Source organism: Vicugna pacos, unplaced genomic scaffold (assembly GCF_048564905.1).
Source record: "Vicugna pacos unplaced genomic scaffold, VicPac4 scaffold_20, whole genome shotgun sequence".
NCBI classification, from domain to species: Eukaryota; Metazoa; Chordata; class Mammalia; order Artiodactyla; family Camelidae; genus Vicugna; species Vicugna pacos.
Window position 1 is genome coordinate 17234322 of NW_027328741.1, and position 21866 is coordinate 17256187.

Genomic DNA, 21866 nt, shown 5'->3' on the forward strand with positions numbered 1-21866 from the left:
ATTAAGTATCGTATTGGAAATTCTAGCCATAGCTATCCAAAATAAAAGTAAATAAAATTAGCTATTTCAGAAAAGGAGTAAAAGAATGTGTTTGCAGATGAAATACTTTAAAAAGAAATCCTAAATAAGATGCCACTATACTACGAGGGCTTATCAATGCATTTGGTAAAATTTCAGAATGTAAAATTAACATACAGAAATCTTGCATTTCTACACACTAACAACAAGCTAACAGACAGAGAAAGTAAGGGAACTGTATCATTTAGAGTTACATTACAAAAAAAATCAAGAAATGTATCCATCCAAGGAGGTAAAGGACTAGTCTCAAAAAGCTATAAAATATTTATAACACAAATTGAACATAATGCAAACAGATGAAAGGATATACTCTGTTAATAGATTAGGAAAAATATTGTTTAAGTGACAGTACTAGACAAGAAATTACACAAATTAAATTAAGAGCCTTTTAAAATACCAAGGGCATTTTCAGACACTTAAAATAATTAATTCTTAAATTTACATGTAAACACAAAAGAGTTGAAATCACAGAAAAAAGAAAAGGAAAGAAAACAACCAAACTAAAAACACAAACAACTTTGACATAGTACAAAGAGGATGTATCACTGTCCCTATTTTTAATCTATAATACAAAGCAACAGTACTAAAAAGAATATGGTAGTGGCACGGAAGAAACAGAATAATGGAACACAACGCAATGCCTAAAAATGAAATCAGAGAGTTATGGTCATTTAGACCATTTTAAAAATGAATATTCAGTGGGGGAAAGTAACAAACAGGCACATGAAATCAGTAAATATAACTAACCATCTGAAAAATGCAAGTCCATAACACAATGAGATTTTATGTCAGTCCTGTCAGAATGACTATTATCAAAAAGATAAAAATATAAGTTTTGGTGAGGATGTAAGTAAAAGCACCCTAATTCACTACTTGAGTGAATGTAAATTTGTGCTGCCACTGTGGAAAACAGTATGGAATTTTATCTAAAAATTAAAAATGAAATATGATCCAACATTTCCATATCTGGATACTTATTGCAAGAAAATAAAAACACTAATCAGGAAAGAAAAATTCAAACCTATATTCACTGTGGCATTATTTACAATAGCCAGGATATAGAAGAAAATTAATTGCTCATCAATAGATGATGGGTAAAGAAGATGTGTGCTTATAGTATATATATCAACCCATCTATTAACTAGAGATTTATATATATATATAATATATAAACACACTAAATATATATATATATTAATATATCTATATAATTCAGTGGGTTATTACTTAGCTCTAAAAAGAATAAGTTCTTGTCATTTGCAACAAATGGGTAGACTAAGAGGGTAATACGCTAAGTTAAATAAGTCAGAGAGAGAATGACAAATGCTGAATGGTTTTACACATATTTGGAAATTAAAACAAATGAACATAACAAAACAGAAATGGAGATATAGATATAGAAAAAACAGGTTGCTCACAAGAAGGAGGGAAATGTGGTGAAGAAAAAGAAATAGTTGAGGATAATTAAGAGAGAAAATTTTCCAGTTGCAAATTAAACGAGTCAGGGAAGAGAAATATACAGTATGGGGAATAGTCAATAACTATGAAATATTTTAAATAGCAAAATATAATAAATAGATTTAATATTGTGATCAGTTTTAAATGTATTAAAAATAGCAAACAGTATGTTATGTAAGAGAAACAAACAGTTTTATACATTAAAGTACACTTCAAAAACAAACAAACATACTTATAGAAAAAAAATTTGATTTGTAGTTAACAGAGTCAGGGTTGGGAAAGGAGAAATTGATTCAGGCACTCAAATGCTACACACCACCAGCCGAAAAATAAACGTGTTCTAGGGATGAATCATAGTAACATGAAAATTACAATTAATACTGCTTTATGTTCTATATGAAAGTTGTTAAGAGATTAGACCATATGTTTTCTCATCACAACAAAAATACAAAATGTATTTCTTTGAATTTGTATCTAAATGAGATAATGAATTCTCCCTAAAGAAGCTATGATATTTATTTCATGATACTTATAAATCAAATCACTATCCTGTGTACCTAAACTTACACAATGTTTTATGCTAATTATATCTCAATAAAAGCGGAAGGAAAAATGGAAATTCAATGGTCATTTTTTCCCATGTCATTTCTCATGATTGTTTTTGCAGTAAGTAAACTTGAGTCATGATATACTTATCGTAGGTAAAGATAATAATAAGTAAGTGATTCTAATAAATTATGCATAAAGATAATAATAAAATTAGTGCTTTACCATGCCTTAAATTTTCTTCATGTTAACAGCCCACTCTTTTTGCAGGCATCAAAATTTCACTCTGTGTATTCATCTGAGATTAGGGAATGGATTCAAATTTAACCCTGGCTGCTCTCGCTCTGAGTGACAAAGTTCACTGTCTGTGACCGATGGTCTCATCTCCCTGATATCATCTGTAGGAAATGAATATGCAAGGTTGCTAAAAATCTCAGCATGGAAAAATCTCAGAACTCCTACAATTCTTAACGGTTTTGCAATGGGAATGCAATACTGACAAAGACTACATTTTGGAAAACAATGTGGTGTTTTCTCATGGTTGCATTAGGGGATGTGAGGATAATCCCTGAGATCCAAAACAATAATTCTTGCTCAAGTGCTGGGCAAAGAAGTGTAAAGTTTCTGCATTATTAGGACAGAGAACTGCTTTCAAAATTATGACTATGCTCACTCTATTCCAGGTAGTCATAGGAAAGATAGGTTATTGCAATTTCTAAGTGAACAGGAATAAGTCAGTGGTTCAGTCTCTATAAATTAGTCAACGGGTGTTCAAAGCCAAAATAAGTTGTGTCAACAATGAAAATAAGAGAAAAAAATTAGACATAAGCTTAAATTAAAAAGGAGACACAGTCCTGTGCTCTGTTCTGGGGACTGGAAAATGTATATGCCTCAGTCCAATTCAAGGGTTCAGTGGCTTGGCCCTAGTATCAACTCGGGATTCAATGAACAGATAACAATTAGAATACTGGAAAAAATATAATCTCTCTCTCCCTGATCTGAAGAAAACCTGGTGGTTCAATGAATCTCTTATTTCACAGAGATTCTGCCAGATGCAGAGGAATAATTCGCGATGACTAAACTAAGACAAACTTAGTTACTGCTTAACAATCCATCTTCATACACACACAGTGGTAGACAGATTTGTAGTATTTAGTGGGAAGAATTCAGTGGACAGAGCTCAGAGTATAGTTTTCAAACACCAGCCAACTTTTGTACTTTTGCAAATAGTCTAGCTTTACCCTGGTAGAAAATTACAGATGGACAAATAATATTCTTCCTTAGAATTTCTAATTTTGAATTTAAACTGCAGCTTTTGACTTATCAGTATAGAACCTTGTTAAGATGATCACATTAAGACACACTTTCTGATAAGAGAGATGGAAACTAGCTACTGAACCAGCCCATTTGAACCCTTGACTGCTAATGTAAGCAACAAAATTTCCACCATTAGGGTTGTGTTGACAAATAAAGAAGCTTGATGTTCCTGTTGTAGTAACAGCCACTGCTGTCCAGACAGAGTTCTCCAGCTGCAAGTGGGCTCTTTTCTTCTTTTGGTAAAGGTCATATTGGTGGGATGTTGCTAGAGATTACCCTGGCATATTTTCAAGTTCTCCAGATTATCAAAGGCTTTCTTCACAATTGATGACACAGTTTCAGGACTCAGTGTTGCCATTTCAGTCTTATCAGATGACACTGGCTGCATCATTGTGAGAAGAAGCCTTATGCTCCCTGACCTTGCCTACAATTTTCCAGCATATCTTGGCATTTCACATTCTGAAAATGCTTCACCGTTTATTTTAAATCAATGGGAAATAGTCAAAGTCTTCCATGGATATTTTATATTTCCTAGTATCTGCAGAAATTTGGTATTCTTGAAGTTGGACAAATTTTTAATTCTACCATCCTTGCCTCCTAGTAGTTCACACATTTTAGACTGCAATCTGGTTACTGAATATGACCACCTCATCCAAGGGGCTAATACCTCTTAGATACTTACTGTGTGAATGTTAGAATCGGCACAAGTTATGTGGGGTGTATAAACCTAAATTAAATGTTTGCAATGGCAATGTCTCTTCTGGACAAATCTCTAATTCTAAGAAGTAAATTAATTAGAAGGCAGTAGATTTATTGGTATGTGGAAGAGAATCAGATAATTTGGGGTGGGTGGGTGATGAAGAGACAGGAAAAATTCCAGCAAATGAGAATGGAATGCTTTAGGCCTCTGGAGTCAGGAATTAAGAAGAAATAATACTTTGTCTCCTTACCTACTTCTATTTACTATCTTGAGTGACTAGTCCTTGGGCTATGAAAACAGCTAGTTTGTGGCAAAGAGTAAAGAACATAACAAAATAGTTTGAAATCCATGAGAGTTTTGTTGTTTCAGGAAAGAAGATTTTGCTTTAAGTCAACATGTGTTTTTCATTCACTAAATACTAAAATGCATCCTGTGGCATGTACTGTGCTTAGTGTCCTGGTATCCATGTTAGACAGGGAAAGGGGAATAGACAGAAAAATTCTAAGTAGGTAAAAGGAGGACACCCAAAGTCGAAGGATGAGTTGTTGAAATGTGGTGAGGTTGCAGCTAAAATAGCTGACAAGCATTTGCCTGCATGGATCTCCAGATACAGTGAAACATAAAGACATGCCAAGGTAGTCAGATGCCAGATTTATAAAGAAATGACTAAACTAAGTTGAGTTGTGGTCTTAGATTTGGAAAGGCATTAAGAAACACCCTGAGGATGTAAGCTTGTCTTTGGCTGGAACATAAAAGCAACAGAAAGTATTGACTAGAAAATATAGTGTAGGCAGTTGAGGGCAGGAATTGAAAGCACCAATTGGAATGCTTTGAGAACAGCACAAAGAAGACCATAGATAAAATTACTTCTTATAGTCTACCACATGATGAATGTGCCATCTGAGACTATATCATGTGACATTTATGATTCCAGGGATGACATTATAGAGACCATGATCCCTGGGCAGGTTCCTGCATTTATCTCCTGTTCCAACCTATCCTAACTTAACACTTTTAACACTTTCCCGGATGAACCAGAACCACTTAGTACTTTTCCTTCTCTCCATGTTTCAGTCTTTTTACAAATTCTTCCATTTTCTCATCTTCCTTACAAGAAATTATTTAAATTTACTATATTTTTCCATCAAATGATCATATCAATAAAATATCTCTTTTTTCTTTAAATGGTAACTTAGTCTCCCTTTTAACTCTTAATTCTATTTAAAAATAAAGTAAAGAAAATAGTGGTACACAACTATGTTTATTGTTCAAATAAGAAATTTGCAGATATTTGTTGATATTTGCCAACATCAGTTTTAATCTTTGTTATTCTGCATAAACTGGTAGTCATCTGGTAGATCATTTGTAATTGGGATGACGTTCATAAACTGAAGATGGCTGATGAATTGTCGTTGAAAGAAAGGTAGCTGATGTATCAGATATCACTGGCACTGTAAACCGTGGGTTGCTCCCTTGTTGAACTTTCGAAAAATGACCTTCATCTGCAGATATGTTGTGATATCTATTTGGAAAATTTGAAGGCTCCACCATCAGTCCATTATAATTGCTCAGTATGGGAGACAAGATCCTGTACTGAGAAGTAGAAGCTGTAGTTGTAATGAAGTTCAAAACACGGCCATTTGCTTCCGTGTAGCTGCTTTGAGAGTGCCCGTTGACAGTGGTCAACTGATTTAAAATAGCACGTTGATCCTCTACAATTTGTTCTGGTGGTCTTACTGACATTGATGATGGAGGAGAAAAATCACCTCTGATTGGGTTATTTATATCACATATTATGTGGCTAGTTGAGGGCTTTCTTATTAGAGGCATGTTTAAATTTGTAGAAAGTAAAAATGCACATTCTCCACTAGTGTCAGCCAGAAAAATAGAATTATTATTATCCACATTACACCCTGCTTTAAAGTGCTTCTTTTTGGAAACTACAGCCAATGAAGATAACAGAGAGGCATTTTTAATCTCAACTCTTCTTTTTATTCTCACTAAAAGCTGGGGACAGGCTCGTTTAAAATTTGGATTATGATAGAAGTGCAGCTACAACCAAAGGAGAAAGATTTTAGTAATTTTTATCCAAAATAGAAGGCTACAATAAGCCTAACCTATAAAACCTCAGATTTCACGTTTACTATGCAAAGATAATATCATCAGAATATGAACATTGCTGACGATATTTTGAAGTTCCTTGTTTGGAAAATGCATATTTAAATATTATACTCATGAAATTTTAGGAGTTAGCATTTGCAGTAATGGTGAATGCCACTTTTTAAAAGCAGCTTTTCTACCTATATTTAGATTTCTGGTAAGATTCATAGTTGCAAGCAAAGTTTCTTATAATCTTGAATACTTAAGGCACTGTCCTCATTTTTCAGAAAAAAATAATGGATTTAAACACTAGTAGTTTTATACAATTTTCAAAATCCAGCTTTACATTCATATTACCGAAGATTGATGTATAAAATAAAATTTTATATATAAGTTACCAATTGGTAACAAAAATTTCCAAATACCTTGCTTAAAACAGAGACTTCTTTTGCTTCTGCCAGAAAGTCAGCTAGACAAGCAGACCTTTGAAAATTCTGCTGCACTTTACTAAACCTATAAAGATTAAGCTGTCTAACTAAACTTTTCATACTTCCAGTTCCAAATATTCTGAAAGGGGGCTTTATTTCCAAAACTTACTTCTTAAAGACATCTTCATCAATCACTATGGAAGTTCCATTATCATCCCACCAGATGGATTTAAATTGGTCATTCCCAGTCATTTTCCAGTGTTTTTTTGTAAATCTCAGTGAACGAAAATCATTATCTTCATCTGGTTCAGAGACACAAAGTGCCTAACATGGTGTTTTTATCAAGGATTTTTCAGACAAAGTCTGAAAAGCATTTTCTTCAAACATAGATCTCAAGTCCAAGTCCCCAGAGAATGATTGATCACACAATAGAGATTTACCAGAGTTTTCTGAACCTGTTGGTCTAAATTTACTAGACACATCCTGAATTTCTGAAGAAATATGTGCCATCTCAAATAACTTTTTCTACAGCTTCTTTCCTAATCTGCATGATTTTGAGCACTGCAGCTTCAAATGCTGCTTTGGCAGGCCTGCACAGATAAACTGCTAGTCTATAACAATGGTTCTCAACCTTAGTAGATGTGACATCTCAAAACGAGTTGTCTCCTAGCAACTCAAGTGTAACATTCAGCTAGTGTTTACTTCTCATTCATCCAGTTAATATGAAACATATAGGATGCTTATTTTTATAGTGTGATATGCAAATATTATCCACACAATATCTTTTTAAATAATTTAATTTTGGGGTCTATGAAATAAATCCAATCTCCATACTTTTGTACACAAATTTATACCAGATCCGTGAACAGAGTATAAATAATGCACAAAATATATAAAATAATTTTAAAGTTATGGAATTTAAAGTGAAATTTGTGCAAAACCTGTACAGAAAATGTAAAACTATTTCATCATCATTTGTAATTAAACTGAAATATAATTTGATTTGGAAATGGAAGTAGGTATTTATCTGTGTTGATTACAATAAGTAACTATATTCAAAACATGAGAAGAATAAATATCAGTTTATTTGGTATGTTTATAAATAAATGTTAAATATTTATGAAATAAAATTAGATTAAAATAATAAATCAAATGTAAGAAATTCCAAACGGGTCAATTTTTGTTATAAATTGTAATTCAGTGCTATTAGTAATAAATGTAATTTAATATTCTACTCTAAATTACAGAAGAGCCAACCTTATTGTATATTTACAAATGTTTATTTTTTGCCATTCTTTCACTCAGAGGTTTCTCAGTCCCTAGAAGGAAAAATTTTTCTTGTCATCTTTATAATCCATTTTCTTGTGGATTCTGTTAAGTGTTTCAAAATGATGTTGATAAATACAGTTATGGACAAGGTCCTGCATTCTATCAGCATTGAATCCATTAAAGGGCAAAGAATCAAAAAACAAAGAAATAACAGTATATGTTGGTTGACGTGGAAAGACCAGGTAATGCATTTTAGGAAGCAATATGTTTCCCAGTCCTTAAACAGTTGGCATTGTAAGTATAATACAGCAATTTAAGGGAAGTGCTTTGTGTACTAATTGTAAATAATAGCTATGTTCTGTATCAGTAAACTGTAGTAAATCCAGTTTTTCCAAAATTTATATTCTTTATTTAGAAATAAATTCCATTAATTATAAGCCAAATTCAAAATGAGTGATAAAATTTTTAAATAAATAAATATACACTCAAACTACAATGTAAAATTTTCCTTCACTATCTGTAAATTCCATTCTAAATAAATAATAGCAACCAGACTTCATGGCATATTATAAGTATTATTAAGTATAGTTAAGTTGGATTTAGTGCTCATTCATAAATATTATTTAACATACAAAAATGAATATATGTTACACCACCATTAAAAAAGAAAGAATTAAAAAATAACAATCTCAATAAATGTAGGAGAATTATTGACAGATCAGATCTTAATTTTTTATAAAAATATTCTTTACAAATTTGCTCTAGATAGAATGTAACTAAACATAATAAAAGCCTTATAGGAAAAACCCATGACTAACATCAAGTTCAATGTTAACATACAGGAAGCTTTTCCTCTGGTCTAGTGATAAGAAAAAGTAGCTCATTTTGACAAGTCCTAAATTCCACTACTAGAAGTCTTAGTCAGAAAAACTAGTCAAGAAAAATATAAAAGGCATCCAACTTGTAAAAAAGCAGTAAAGTTTTTACAGATGACATAATTCTGCATAGATAGAAAACTCCATAGGCTCCTCCAGTGACTGTTAGAACCAATGAAAAAACATAGTAAACTTGCAGAATACAAAATCAATATACATATATATGTTGCATTTTTATATAGTAACAACAAATTATCAGAAAGATAAATTAGGAAAACAATTGTGTGTGAATTTATACCAACAAGAATAAAATAGGAATAAATTTGTTAAGTGAAATAAAAGAACTAAACATAGATGTATAAATTACAGGGGCAAGAAATATATGTAAACAAAATAAATAGAAAGATATTCTGTGCTCATGGACTGTGTACAATGTGAGGAAATATTCTAATCAAGTTTTTACATGTTCAATCTCCCCAGCACTAATTATTGAGGAGAATGTCTTTACTTCATTTTATACTCTTGCTTCCATTTTCATGGGTTAATTGATCATAGGTGTGAAGGATTATATCTGGTTGCTCTATACTCTTCTATAGATTGGTGTCTGTTTCTGAGCCAGTAACATGTTGTTTTAATTACTAAAGCTTTGTAGGACTGTTTAACATCAGAGACCTTTAGACCATTAGTTTTAATACTCTTTTTCAAGATTATTTTGGCAACTCATGTTCTTAGTGGTTACATATAAATTTTGAAATTATTTATTCTACTTAATGGAAAAATCTCATAGGTATTTTGACATGAATCACACTAAATATAGATTCCTTTGATTAGTATGTTTGTTTCAACCACATTGTTTCACAACATTAACATAAGAGATCTTTTCATTCCTTTGGATCAGTTTTAATTTCCTTCACCAATATTTTCTGTTTTTTAACGTATAGGTTTTCACCTTACTTGTTACCTTCATTTCTAGATGTTCTTAACATATATATATAATTATATACATAATATTTTTAAACTCCTTTCCTACACAAATACAGCAGGCAGAATGCAGTGGCAAGACATATTCAAAGTCCTGAATGAAAGAAAATTTTAATCTAAGATACTTTATCAAGCAAGGCGATCATTTAGAATAGAAGGAGAGATAAATAACTTCCACAAAAGGAAATACTAAAAGAATTTAGAAAGAGAAAAAGAAATAATGAAAGATCTACTCTAATTTAAAAGGAAGCAGGATGCCATAGAAAAGAGAAAAGTATAATTAGAAAGGCAATAACTAAAATGACTTACAACAGAATAAATATGATGCTGTAAAACAGGACATCAAAATTTTTAAGGGCCAGAGAGTGAAACAGGACAATACAGAGTATTTTCTCCTTCTTTCTGTTTTCTGTAAAATGGGTAAGAGTTTGTATTCTTATCAGTTAAATTAAACAGATATTGTACGGGTCAATATAAATACAAAACAATGTAACCATAAGTCAAAATCTTACAATGAAGTCACAAAGCCAAAAGGAAATCAAGATAAAAGAAAACTTATCAAGCCACAAAAAGAAAAAGAAATGAACAAAAAGGAAATACCAAATCAACTGGAAAATGAAGTTCAAAATGGAAATAAACACCAGTCTATCAATAATTATCACAATGGTTAATGGACATTGTGGTTCAATCAAAAGATATATATTGTCAGGTGGGATAATATAACAAGACCCTACATTATGAAGCATACAAGAGACCTACTTTAGAAAGAGGAACAGATATCAATTGAAAGTCAGAAGATGGAAGAATATATTCCATGCAAATGCACATAACAAGAAAGCAGGACTAGTAGTACTGACTTCACACAAAAGAGACTTTACAAGAAAGGACATAGACAAAGATAAACAAGGACATGATATAATGATTAAAGGAGCAATACTAAATGAGGGTATTATACTCATTAAGATATATGCACTCAATATAGGAGCACCTAAATACATAAAGGAAATACTAATAGATAATAAGAGAGAAATCACTGGGAACACAATCACAGTAGGAGACTATAACACCACATTACCATCAATGGAATGGTCTTTCACACAGAAAATTAATAAGGGAAAAAAGATACTAATAGACATGATTAAATAATTGGAGTTGGTTGATACATTCAAAGCATTACTTCTACCCAAAACAGAATATACATTCTTTTCCAGTGCGTATGGTGCATTTTCTAGGAAAGATTATGAACTCAGGCACTGAAGAAGTCTCAACAAATTTAAGAAGATAAAAATTATTTCAAACAACTTTTCTGTGTATAATACCATGAAAAAAGAAATCAAACACAGAAAAACAGGGAGAAAAATGTCAGCATCCAGATTAAAAAACATGGTACTAAAACAAGTGGGGGGGTGATCAAGTAAAAGAAGAAAATATAAAATATCTTAAGAAATATGACAAAACACTACACAAAGTCTAAGGAATACAGTTAAAGCAGACTTTAGAGGGAAGTTCATAGTGACAAGGACCTCCTCAAAGTAGAAGAACAATTGCAAGTAAATAATCTAATGTTCTATGTAAACTAATCAAGAAAGAAGAGCAAACAGAACCAAAAGTCAGCAGATAGAGGGAAAATTTAAAAAAGAAAGAAGAAATAATTGAAATAGAGATTAAAAAATAGAAAAAAAATCAATCAAACTATTTTTGAAATAGTAAACAAAATTGACAAATCTCTGGACAGACTCACCAACAAGAAAAGAGAGAGAACACAAATAATATAAAAATGAAAATGGAGAAACTACAAAGTGTACAACAAATTTACAAAATATCATAGGGGAATTACATGAGCAACTGCATGGAAACAAACTGGATAACCAGGAAGTAATGGATAAGTTTTTGGAAATATTCAGCCCACCAATATTGCATCTAGGAAAAAGTAACCATTTGAAAAGACAGATCACCAGAAATGGAATAGAATTATCAATAAAATAAAAAAATCTCTGTAAACAAAATTCAGACCCAAATAGCTTCACTGGGGAATTTGACCAAACATGCAAAGAAAAATCCATACCAGTCCTCCTCAAACTCTTCCAAAAGATTGATATGGAGAGAGTACTCCCAGACTCACACCATAAGGCCAAAATCAACCTGATAATGAAACCAGACAAAGACACTACCCCAAAAAGAATACTATAGGCCAATATCATTGATAAACATAGATGTAAATGTGCTTAAGAAATTATTAACAAACAGAATCCAACATCACATAAAAAAAAATCATGCACCATGGTCAAGTTTGGTTCATCCCAGGAACACAAGGATGGTTTAACATATGCAAATCAATCAATCAATTGTGATACACCATATCAACAAAAGAGAAGACAAAAATGATATGATCATCTCATTAGATGTAGAAAAAGGATTTGATAAAATTTAACACCTATTTGCAATAAAATTTCTTATCACAGTGGGCATAGAAGGACCATATCTCAACATAATGAAAGCTATTTATGAAAAAAATATAGCTAGCAAAATACTCAATGGTGAAAATCTGAACCCCTTCCCAAAAAAACCTGAGACAAGACAGGATGCCCATTCTCACAATTTCAATTCAATATAGTCTTGGAAGTCCTAGCCACAATGTTCAGGCAAGAAAAAGAAATAAAAGTTTCAGACTGGAAAAGAAGAGGTAAAATTGTCACGATATGCAGACATGACACTATATACAGAAAAGTGTAAAAGCTTCACAAAAAATTACTTAGGGTAAAAAAGGAACTGGGCAAGGTACCCAGAGTAATGTATAAAAACCAATTGTATTTCTTTACACTAACGTTGAATCAACAGGAAAACAAATTATAGAAACAACCCCTTTTATAACTGCACCAAAAACTATAAAATATTAAGAATATCTCTGACCAAGTAGGTGAATGACTTATACATGGAGAACAAGAAAACATTGATTGAGGAAATCAAAAAACATTTGAAGAATTGAAAAGATACCCAATGGTCTCATAATGGAATAAATAATATTGTTAAAATGGCAATACTGCCCAAGGCATTCCACAGACTTAATGTGATTTCCTATCAAATTATGCAAAACATTTCTTTTTAGGACTGAAACAAATGATCCTAAGATTTATATAGAAACAAAAAAGATCCATAATTTCCAAAACAATACTGAAGACAAATAAAGAGGCTGCAGCAATAACCCGCCTGGTCTCCATACACTATTGCAGAGCTACAATAATCAAAATGACATGATATTGGTACAGAAACAGGCATATTTACCAATGGAACAGAATAAAGAGCCTAGGAATAGATCTACAGTCCAATGTACAATTAATATTTTACAGAGTAATCAAGAATATGACAGAGAAAAGACCATCTCTTCACCAACTGTTGTTGGGAAAACTGGATAGAGGCATCAGAGCAATGGAGTTAGAACACTCCATCACTCCATACACAAGAATAAACACAAAATGGCCTGAAGAGTTAAATATAAGGCAAGACACTGTAAATCTCCTAGAAGAAAACATACACAAAACACTCTGAGATAAATCTCAGCAATGATCTCCTAGAACAGCGTATCCAGGTAATGGATGTAACAGCAAAATTAATAAATGGGACCTAATTAAACTTATAAGCTTTTGCACAGCAAAGGGAACCATAAACAAACGAAAATGACAACCTACAGGATTAAAAAAAATATTTAGATGTGATGAAACTGACAAAGTCTTAATTTCCAAAATATAAAGACTTCATACAACCTAATAATAATAATAAAAATCAAGAAACCCTATCTGAAAATGGGCAGAAGCCCTAAACAAGCAATTCTCCATTAGAGACATATAAATGTCACATAGAAATATGAAAAAAAATTGCTCACTGTCATTATCAGAGAAGTGCAATTTAAACCTATAATGAAGTATCACCTCACGATAGTCACAATGGCCATCATTCAAAGTCCACAGACAATAAATTCTGGGGAAGCTGTGGAGAAAGTGAACCCTCCTACTCTGTTGGTACAAGTGTAGTTTGGTGCTGTCATTGTGGAAAACAGGATGGGGATTCTTCCAAAGAATAAAAATAGACTTAACATAAAATCCAGAAATCTCATTTCTGGGTATATATCAAAGAGAACACTAATTAAAAAGTCACCTGCACCCCAATGTTCTTAACAGTGATATATACAACAGCCACGAAATGGAAGCACCCTAATTGTCCATCAACAGATGGCAGTATGCAGAATTCATGCCATATTTACACAATGGAATAATATTCTGGCATAAAAAATGATACAGGAATGACATTTGCAGCAAAATGGATGTCCCTAAAAAGTGCCATTCTGATTGAATTATGCCAGAAAGAGAAAGAAAAATAACACATGACATGATATATGTAGAACCTTAAAAATAAATTTGGATGAGAACACTATGATTTGATCTACAAAACGGAAACACCCTTGCAGATCTACTTAATAATCTTATGGTTTCTACAGAAAGGGGATAGGACAGAATATATTTGGGAGCTGAAGATTTATAAATGTTATCCATTATATATAAAACTAGATTGTTTCAAGACATCATTTGTATGACACAAGGCAGTATGTTAAATATCGTGAAGATAAATTTAATAGGAACACAAATATATGCATGAAGTGGAACACTGTGCTATACACCACAGATTGACACATTGTAAATGGCAGTATTTCAATGATAAGTAAATGAATAAATAAGTAAATAAATAAATAAGTAAATAAATAAATAGATAGATAACATTTAATAATAAAAGAAATACAAAGATTCACACTACTTAACATTCACCTCAAGAATCTAAGAGTAAACAAAAAATAAAGAAGAAAATTGAATGAATGAGAGTAAGGCAAGTAACAAGAGAAACAATTGAAAAAATAAAAAAAAACCTAAGTCTGTTTCTTTTAAACATAAAGTGGACAAATGTTTAGGTTCACTAAGAAAATAAAGACTGAAATAAAATTAGAAATAAAAGAGAAGATATTACCACTGATGTTGTAGAGATGCAGAGCATCATAAGAAATTACCACAAGCCAACAAATTGAATGACCTAGAACAGAAGACAAATTCCCAGAAACATATGTCTTCCAATACTAAATCAAGAAGAAATTAGCAAGTAAAATTGTGCAAAAGTGTGTATGAGTAAATCAGTAATCCAAATCTCACAAACCAAAAAATATTTACAAGAAGACTTTACCGGTGTATTTTGTCATACATTTGAAGACAATTTTTCACCAATTCTTCCCCAAATCTTCCAAGAATTTGAAGGGGGTGAAAGTTTCCAAACTTGTTTTATGATGCCAGCTTTATTTGCATAACAATTTTAGAAAGGACACTATACGCAAAATATAGAATATTAGCCCTGATGTACGTTTGTGCCAAAATTCTCAACAAAACACAAGCAAAATGAATTCAACAACACATTCAATATATCATACACATACATGAGTAAAGAGATTTATCCCTGGGTTTAAGGATACTTCAAAATATTCAAATCAATAAAGGTGACATGCCACACTAATAGAATGAGAATTAAAACTCACATAATCATCTCAGTAGGTGCAAAAAGAGCATTGTATATAATACAACACCCTTTTAAGATACTCCCAACAAATTAAACTAACCCTGTCAGTGGCAAGATATCATATACACACAAACACTGTGTGGAGAGAAGCGAAGAAGTTCCCTGTTTATTTATTCTTAGAAGAAGCATTTATACAGGACATGCACAATAACTCACATATCATCTAAGTTATAACAATGTTAATAAAATTAAACTATTTATGTCCCCATGCTCCTGCAGTAAGCACAGGATGTTATATGATAAAGGATTCTTTTAAAGTTCATCACGGAATTTCATTAAGTAGGCCATCTCTTATCCAGCAGGCTGTGCCTGTCTTAGGTTGTCTTCCTCTGAGGATCTTACGCAGCATAGGCTATCCAGCCATCCATACTGGATACATTTAGTAGGCCATTTCTTCTCCAGCCTGGATGTGTGACATTCCTCACAGCTTGTTTACCAGTTCAGCCCATGGGCTTATTCTCTAGAGCCTTCTGACATGGGCCTACAAACACAACATCCCTTGACAGAAAAATGGATGAAGAAAATTTGATGTATATATGCAATGGAATCAATACTTTGCATTCCTATCAACAGTGTCCACGGTGTTCCTTTTTCTCCACAATCTCACCAACATTGATAACTTTTCTTTTTGAAGAGAGCCTTCTGACAAGTGTGAGGTCTTGTCTCAGTTTTGGCTTATGACTTTCCTAGTAATTAAATCTGTAAACATATTTTCATGTGTCATTTAGCCAACTTTATGTTTTCTACAGAAAATTGATTCAGATCTATCTATTCAGTTCCTATGGACTTTTTTTTAATTGGATTGTTTGGTCTTTTTTGTTGTTATGGTGTATGAGTTTGCCATTTATTTTGGATATTAACATGAATGGAAAATATCTCTTTCAAATATATTCTCCCATTTTGCTGGTTGAATTTTAATTTTATTGATCATTTCTTCTGCAGTGTAGATGTGTTTAGACTGATACAATAATCATTTCTTAGTTTTGCTTCTGCTTCCCTTGGCAGGGGAGACATATGAAAAATCAAATTAAGTCAAGTGTACTTCTTATATTTTACCCTAGGATTCTTTGTTCTCAGGTTTTAAGTTTTATATATCCAGGAGTGGAATTGTTGGGTGATATGATAGGCCTATATTTATTATTTAAAGGCACTTCCATACTGTTTCCAAAGTGGTTGCACCAATTTTCATTCCCAACAACAGCGTTGGAGAATCCCTTTTTCTCTACAACCTCCAAAGTCTTTAATATTTGTAGACATTTGGATGACAGCCCTTCTCAATAGTGTGATGTAAAACATTGTTTAATTTTTGTCTTGCCTTTGTATATTGATTAGCAATGTGAGCATATCTTTATGTTCCTGTTTGTCATCTGTGTGTCTTCTTTGGAGAATTGTCTTCTGCTCATTTTCTGGCTGAGTTGTTTGTAGATATTTGAATTGGAGTTATATGAACGATTTGTGTATTTTAGAAATTAGCCTCTTGTTGATTGCATTGTTTCCTAATGTTTTCTCCCATTTGGAAGTTCATATTTTCATTGTGTTTATTTTGATGCGTTGAAGCTTTTAAGTTTAATTAGGATCTATTTGATTATCTTGTTTTTAATGTTTTCAGATTTGGAGAGTGACATAAGAAAACTTTACGACAATTTATCTCTTGTTTTGCCGATGTTAGTTTTCAGGAGTTATCTTGTGTCATTTATTTGATTCAGATATTTAATACATTTTGAGTTTATTTTTGTACAGTGCGAGGGAGTATTCTTATTTCATTGGTTTACATGTGCTGTCTAGTTTTCTCAACATCACTTGCTGAAGACTGTATTTTAGGCATTGTATATTTTTGTTTACTTTGTCATAGTTTAGTTGACCATAAGTGTGATGTTATATTTCTGCCTCTGTGTTCTGTTCCATTTATATCGCTGTTTGTTCATTTTCCAATATTGTGCTGTTTTGATTACTGTATTTTTGTAATAAAGTCTGGTTTCTGGGAGGGTTATGGTTTATGCCTCCAACTTTGTTCTTTTTGCTCATTGTTTTTTTTACAGTTCTGTTTCTTTTGCAGTTCCTTACAAATCTTAGGACTTTTTTTATTTCTGTGGAAAATATCATGTAGTTCGATCTGAATCACTTTATATCTGTAGACATCTTTTGTAGCAAGTATATTTTAACCATATTAATTCCTCTAAAGTAAGACCTTGAGATTTCATTCCATTTCTTTGCATCATCTTCAAATTTCTTTTTCAGTGTCCTATTGATTTTATTATCTTGGATTTTTCATAGGTTTTTCATTTTTTGATCTGATTTCAAATGTATGTTTTAAAATTATGTTATATTTCATTGTTAGTGTAAATAAATGTGACAGTTATTGTATATTAATCATGAATCATGCTACTTTGCTAAATGTCTTTATTAGTTTTAGTTGTTGTGGTGTGGAGAATAATTAGGGTTCTCTATATAGATTATTATGTCATCTAAATTAAAAACAGTTTTACTTCATTCAATACAACTTGAATAAATTTTTTTCTAGTACGATTGCTGTTGTTGGGACATCCCATAGTGTGTTTAATAGAAATGGTGAGTGTGGGCATCCTTGTCTTATTCCTTAATTTGGCTTTCAGTTATTCACTTTTGCATATTATGTTGTCTGTGGTTCTGTAATTAATGACTTTGGTTATGTTGAGATATATTTCCTGAATCCTACTTTTGTAAGAGGTTTCTGTTGTTGTTGTTGCTGTTGTTGTTGTTGTTGCTGTTGTGCTTTTGTAATGAATAAATGCTGAATATTGTGAAATGGTTTTTATGGGTTTTTTGGGATGACCACCCGTTTTCTCTTTTTCTTTTATAATGTGTTGTATCAAACTGATTGATTTGTGTATGTTGAACTTCTCTTGTGACCCTGCAATGAATCCAATTTGTTTATGGTGTATGATACATTTTAGGTATTGCTGGATTTAGTTTGCTAATAATATTTTGTAGAATATTTGAATCTAAATTAATCAAATGTATTGGCTTGAAGTTCTCTTTACCCGTACAATGTTGGTTTTGCTATTAGGGTGATGAAATCTTCATAGTATTAATTTGGGGATTTCCCACATCTTCACTATTTTTGAATAGTGTGGAGAGTATAAGTCCTGCTTTGTATTTTTAAACAGTTATCCAATGGAGCTGTTTAAATCTGCACTAATGTTTAAAAATTTTTTTAAATGCAGATTCTATCTGTCTTCTAGTAATCAGTTTGTTCAAATTATTTTTTCTCCTTATCTCTTAGTTTTTCTAGACATTTGTCTATTTCTTCTAAGTTGTCCAGTTTATTGGCATGTAAGTGTTGACAAAATGATCCTTTTTTTGTATATCTGAGGTAATAATTGTTATTTCTCTTTTTTTATTTCTTACTTTATTTCTTTGGAGCATCTCTCTTTTCTTCATGATGCACCTGGATATAGGTTATTTGATTTTGCTTATCTTAAAAGAAAACATAAAACAAAATCTTTGGTTTTACTACACTTTTGCATATTTTTTCTCTAATTTATATTTACACCTGTAATATTTAGGATCATTTTTTTTCTTTTTTTAACTTTTTTTATTTGTTTAGAGTCATTTTACAAAGTTGTCTCAAATTCCAGCATAGAGCACAATTTTGCAGTTCCAATGAACATATATACATTTGTTATCCCATTTTTTCTTCTGTGAGCTGCTGTTAGATCTTTTATATATTTTCCTGTGCTATATAGTTCAAACCTGTTTATCTATTCTATAATTTTGACCTCCCAGTCTATCTCTTCGCGCCCCTCACCACGTTGGCAACCAAAATTTTGTTTTCTATTTCTGCGAGTCTTTTTCTCTTTTGTATTTGTGCTTTTTTTGTTTTGTTTTGTTTGTTTTTAGATTCCACTGATAATCCATCTCATATGGTATTTTTCTTTCTCTTTCTGGCTTACTTCACTTAGACTGATTTTCTTCAGGGGCATCCATGTTGCTGAAAATGGTGATATGTTGTCAATTTATATGCCTGACTAGTATTCCATTGTATAAATATACCACCTGTTCTTTATCCAGTCAACTGTCGATGGACATTTAGGCTGTTTCCATATCTTGGCTATTGTAAATAGTGCTGGATATGAAAATTGGGGGGCAGGTGTAATCCTGAAGTGGGGTTCCTTCTGGATTTATTCCCAGGAGCGTTATTTCTGGGTCATATTGTAAGTCTATTCCTAGGCTTTTGAGAAATCCCATCCTGTTTTCCACAGTGGCTGCACCAAACTCTATTGCCACGAGCAGTGAAGGGCGGTTCCCTGTTTCCCACAGCCTCTCCAGCATTTGTCATTTGTGGATTTTTGAGTAATGGCCATTGTGACTGGTGTGAGATGATACATCATTGCAGTTTTGATTTGCATTTCTCTGATAATCAGTGATACTGAGCATTTTCTTATGTGCATTTTGAACATGTGTATGTCTTCCTTGGAGAATTGCTTGTTTAGGTTTTCTGCCCATTGTTGAATTGCATTGTTTATTTTTTCTTATTCAGGTGAATGAGCTGCTTATATACTCTGGAGATCAAGCCTTTGTCTTTTTCATATGCAAATTTATTTCCCATTCCGTAGGTTGTCTTTTTGTTTCACTTCCGGTTTCTTATTTTGCAGAACTTTGCAAGTTTCATTTTGTCTCATTTATTTACTCTTGCTTTTATTTCTTCTATGAGAAAATTTTAGAGATATATGTCACATAATATTTTGCCTATATTTTCCTCTAAGAACTTTATTTTATATTGTCTTATGTTTAAGCCTTTGATCCATTCTGAGTTTATTTTTGTTTATGGTGTTCTAGCTTCATTGGGAGTGTTCTAGTTTCATTTACGTGCTGCTGTCCAGTTTTACCAACACCATTTGCTGAATGGACTGTCTCAATTCCATTGTATTTTCTTGACTACTTTGTCTAAGTTTAATTGACTAAATGTTTGCGGGTTCATTTCTGGGCTGTCTATTCTGTTCCATTGGCCTATATGTCTGTTTTCCTACAAATATAGTGCTGTCATGTTGACTGCAGCTCTTTACTATTATCTGTTTCGTTAGCACAAAGAAATGCCACTGATTTTTGACCTTAATCTTGTAACGTGCTGCATTGCTGAATTCTTCGATCAACTCTAGTAATTTTTGTCTGGATCTTGAAGAGTTTTCTATGTATAGTAACATATTATCTGTATGTAGTGACTTTTACCTCTTCCTTTCCAATTTGCATCCATTTACTTCTCCCTCTTGTTTGATTGCTGTGGCTAGGACTTCCAAGATTATATTGAGTTGGAGTAGTGATTGTGTGTATCCTTGTCTTGTCCCAGATTTTAGTGGGAAGATATTAACTTTCTCACAATTGATTACTTTGCTGGCTGTATGTTTGTCTTCTATAGCTTTCATGATGCTAGATATGTTCCTTCTATGCCCACTTTGGTGATAGTTTTCATCATCGGTGGGTGTTGAATTTTATCAAATGCTTTTCCTGCATTTATTGAGATAATCGTGTGGTTTTGGTCCTTCCTCTTGTTGATGTGCTGTATTACATTTATTGATTTGCATATGTTGAACCACCCCTGTGTCCCTGGCATGATCCCCAATTTGCCATGATGTATAATCTTTTTTCTGTGTTGTTGGATTCTATTTGCTACTATTTTGTTGAGGATTTGATGTCTGTGTTCATCAGAGATAGTGGCCTATAATTCTCTTGTTTGGTAGTGTCTTTGCCTGGTTGTGGTATGAGGGTGATTTTGGCTTCATAGAATCACTTTGGGAGTATTCCTTCCTATTTACTCTTCTGGAGGATTTTGAGAAGTACTGGTATGAGCTTTTCTTTGTATGTTTGGTAGAATTCCGCAGTGAAGCCGTCCGGTCCTGGACTTTTATTTGTAGGGAGGTTTTATATTGCTATTTTGAATTCATTTCTAGTGCTCTGCTTGTTCAAGGGGTCAGTTTCTTCTAGATTCATTCTTGGTGGACAGTATGTTTCCAGAATATTGTCCGTCGCCTCTAGGTTATCCAGTTTGTTTCCATATAATTTTCATAATATTTTCATATGTTATTCTGTATTTCTTTTTTATTTGTTGTAATTTCTCCATTCTCCTCTCTTATTTTGCTTATTTGTGCTCTCTGTCTATTCTACTATTTGAGTTTGGACAGAGGTTTTTCGATTTTAGATAGTTTTTCCAAAAACCAGATTTTGGATTGGTGGAATTTTTTCCCATGGTCTTTTTAATCTCTATTTTATTTATTTCCTCCCCAATATTTATGATTTCCTTCCTTCTGCTGCATTTGGGGTTTTTTCTTCTTCTTTTTCTAGTTCATTCTGCTAGTGGGCTAAATTGTTTATTTGTGATTGTTCTTCATTTATGAGGAAGGCCTGCATTGCTATAAACTCCCCTCTCAGCACTGCTTTTGCTGTGTCCCATAAATTTTGTATTGTTTTGCTTTCATTTTCTTTTCAAGGTACTTTTTCATTGCAGCTTTGATTTCGTCATTGACCCAT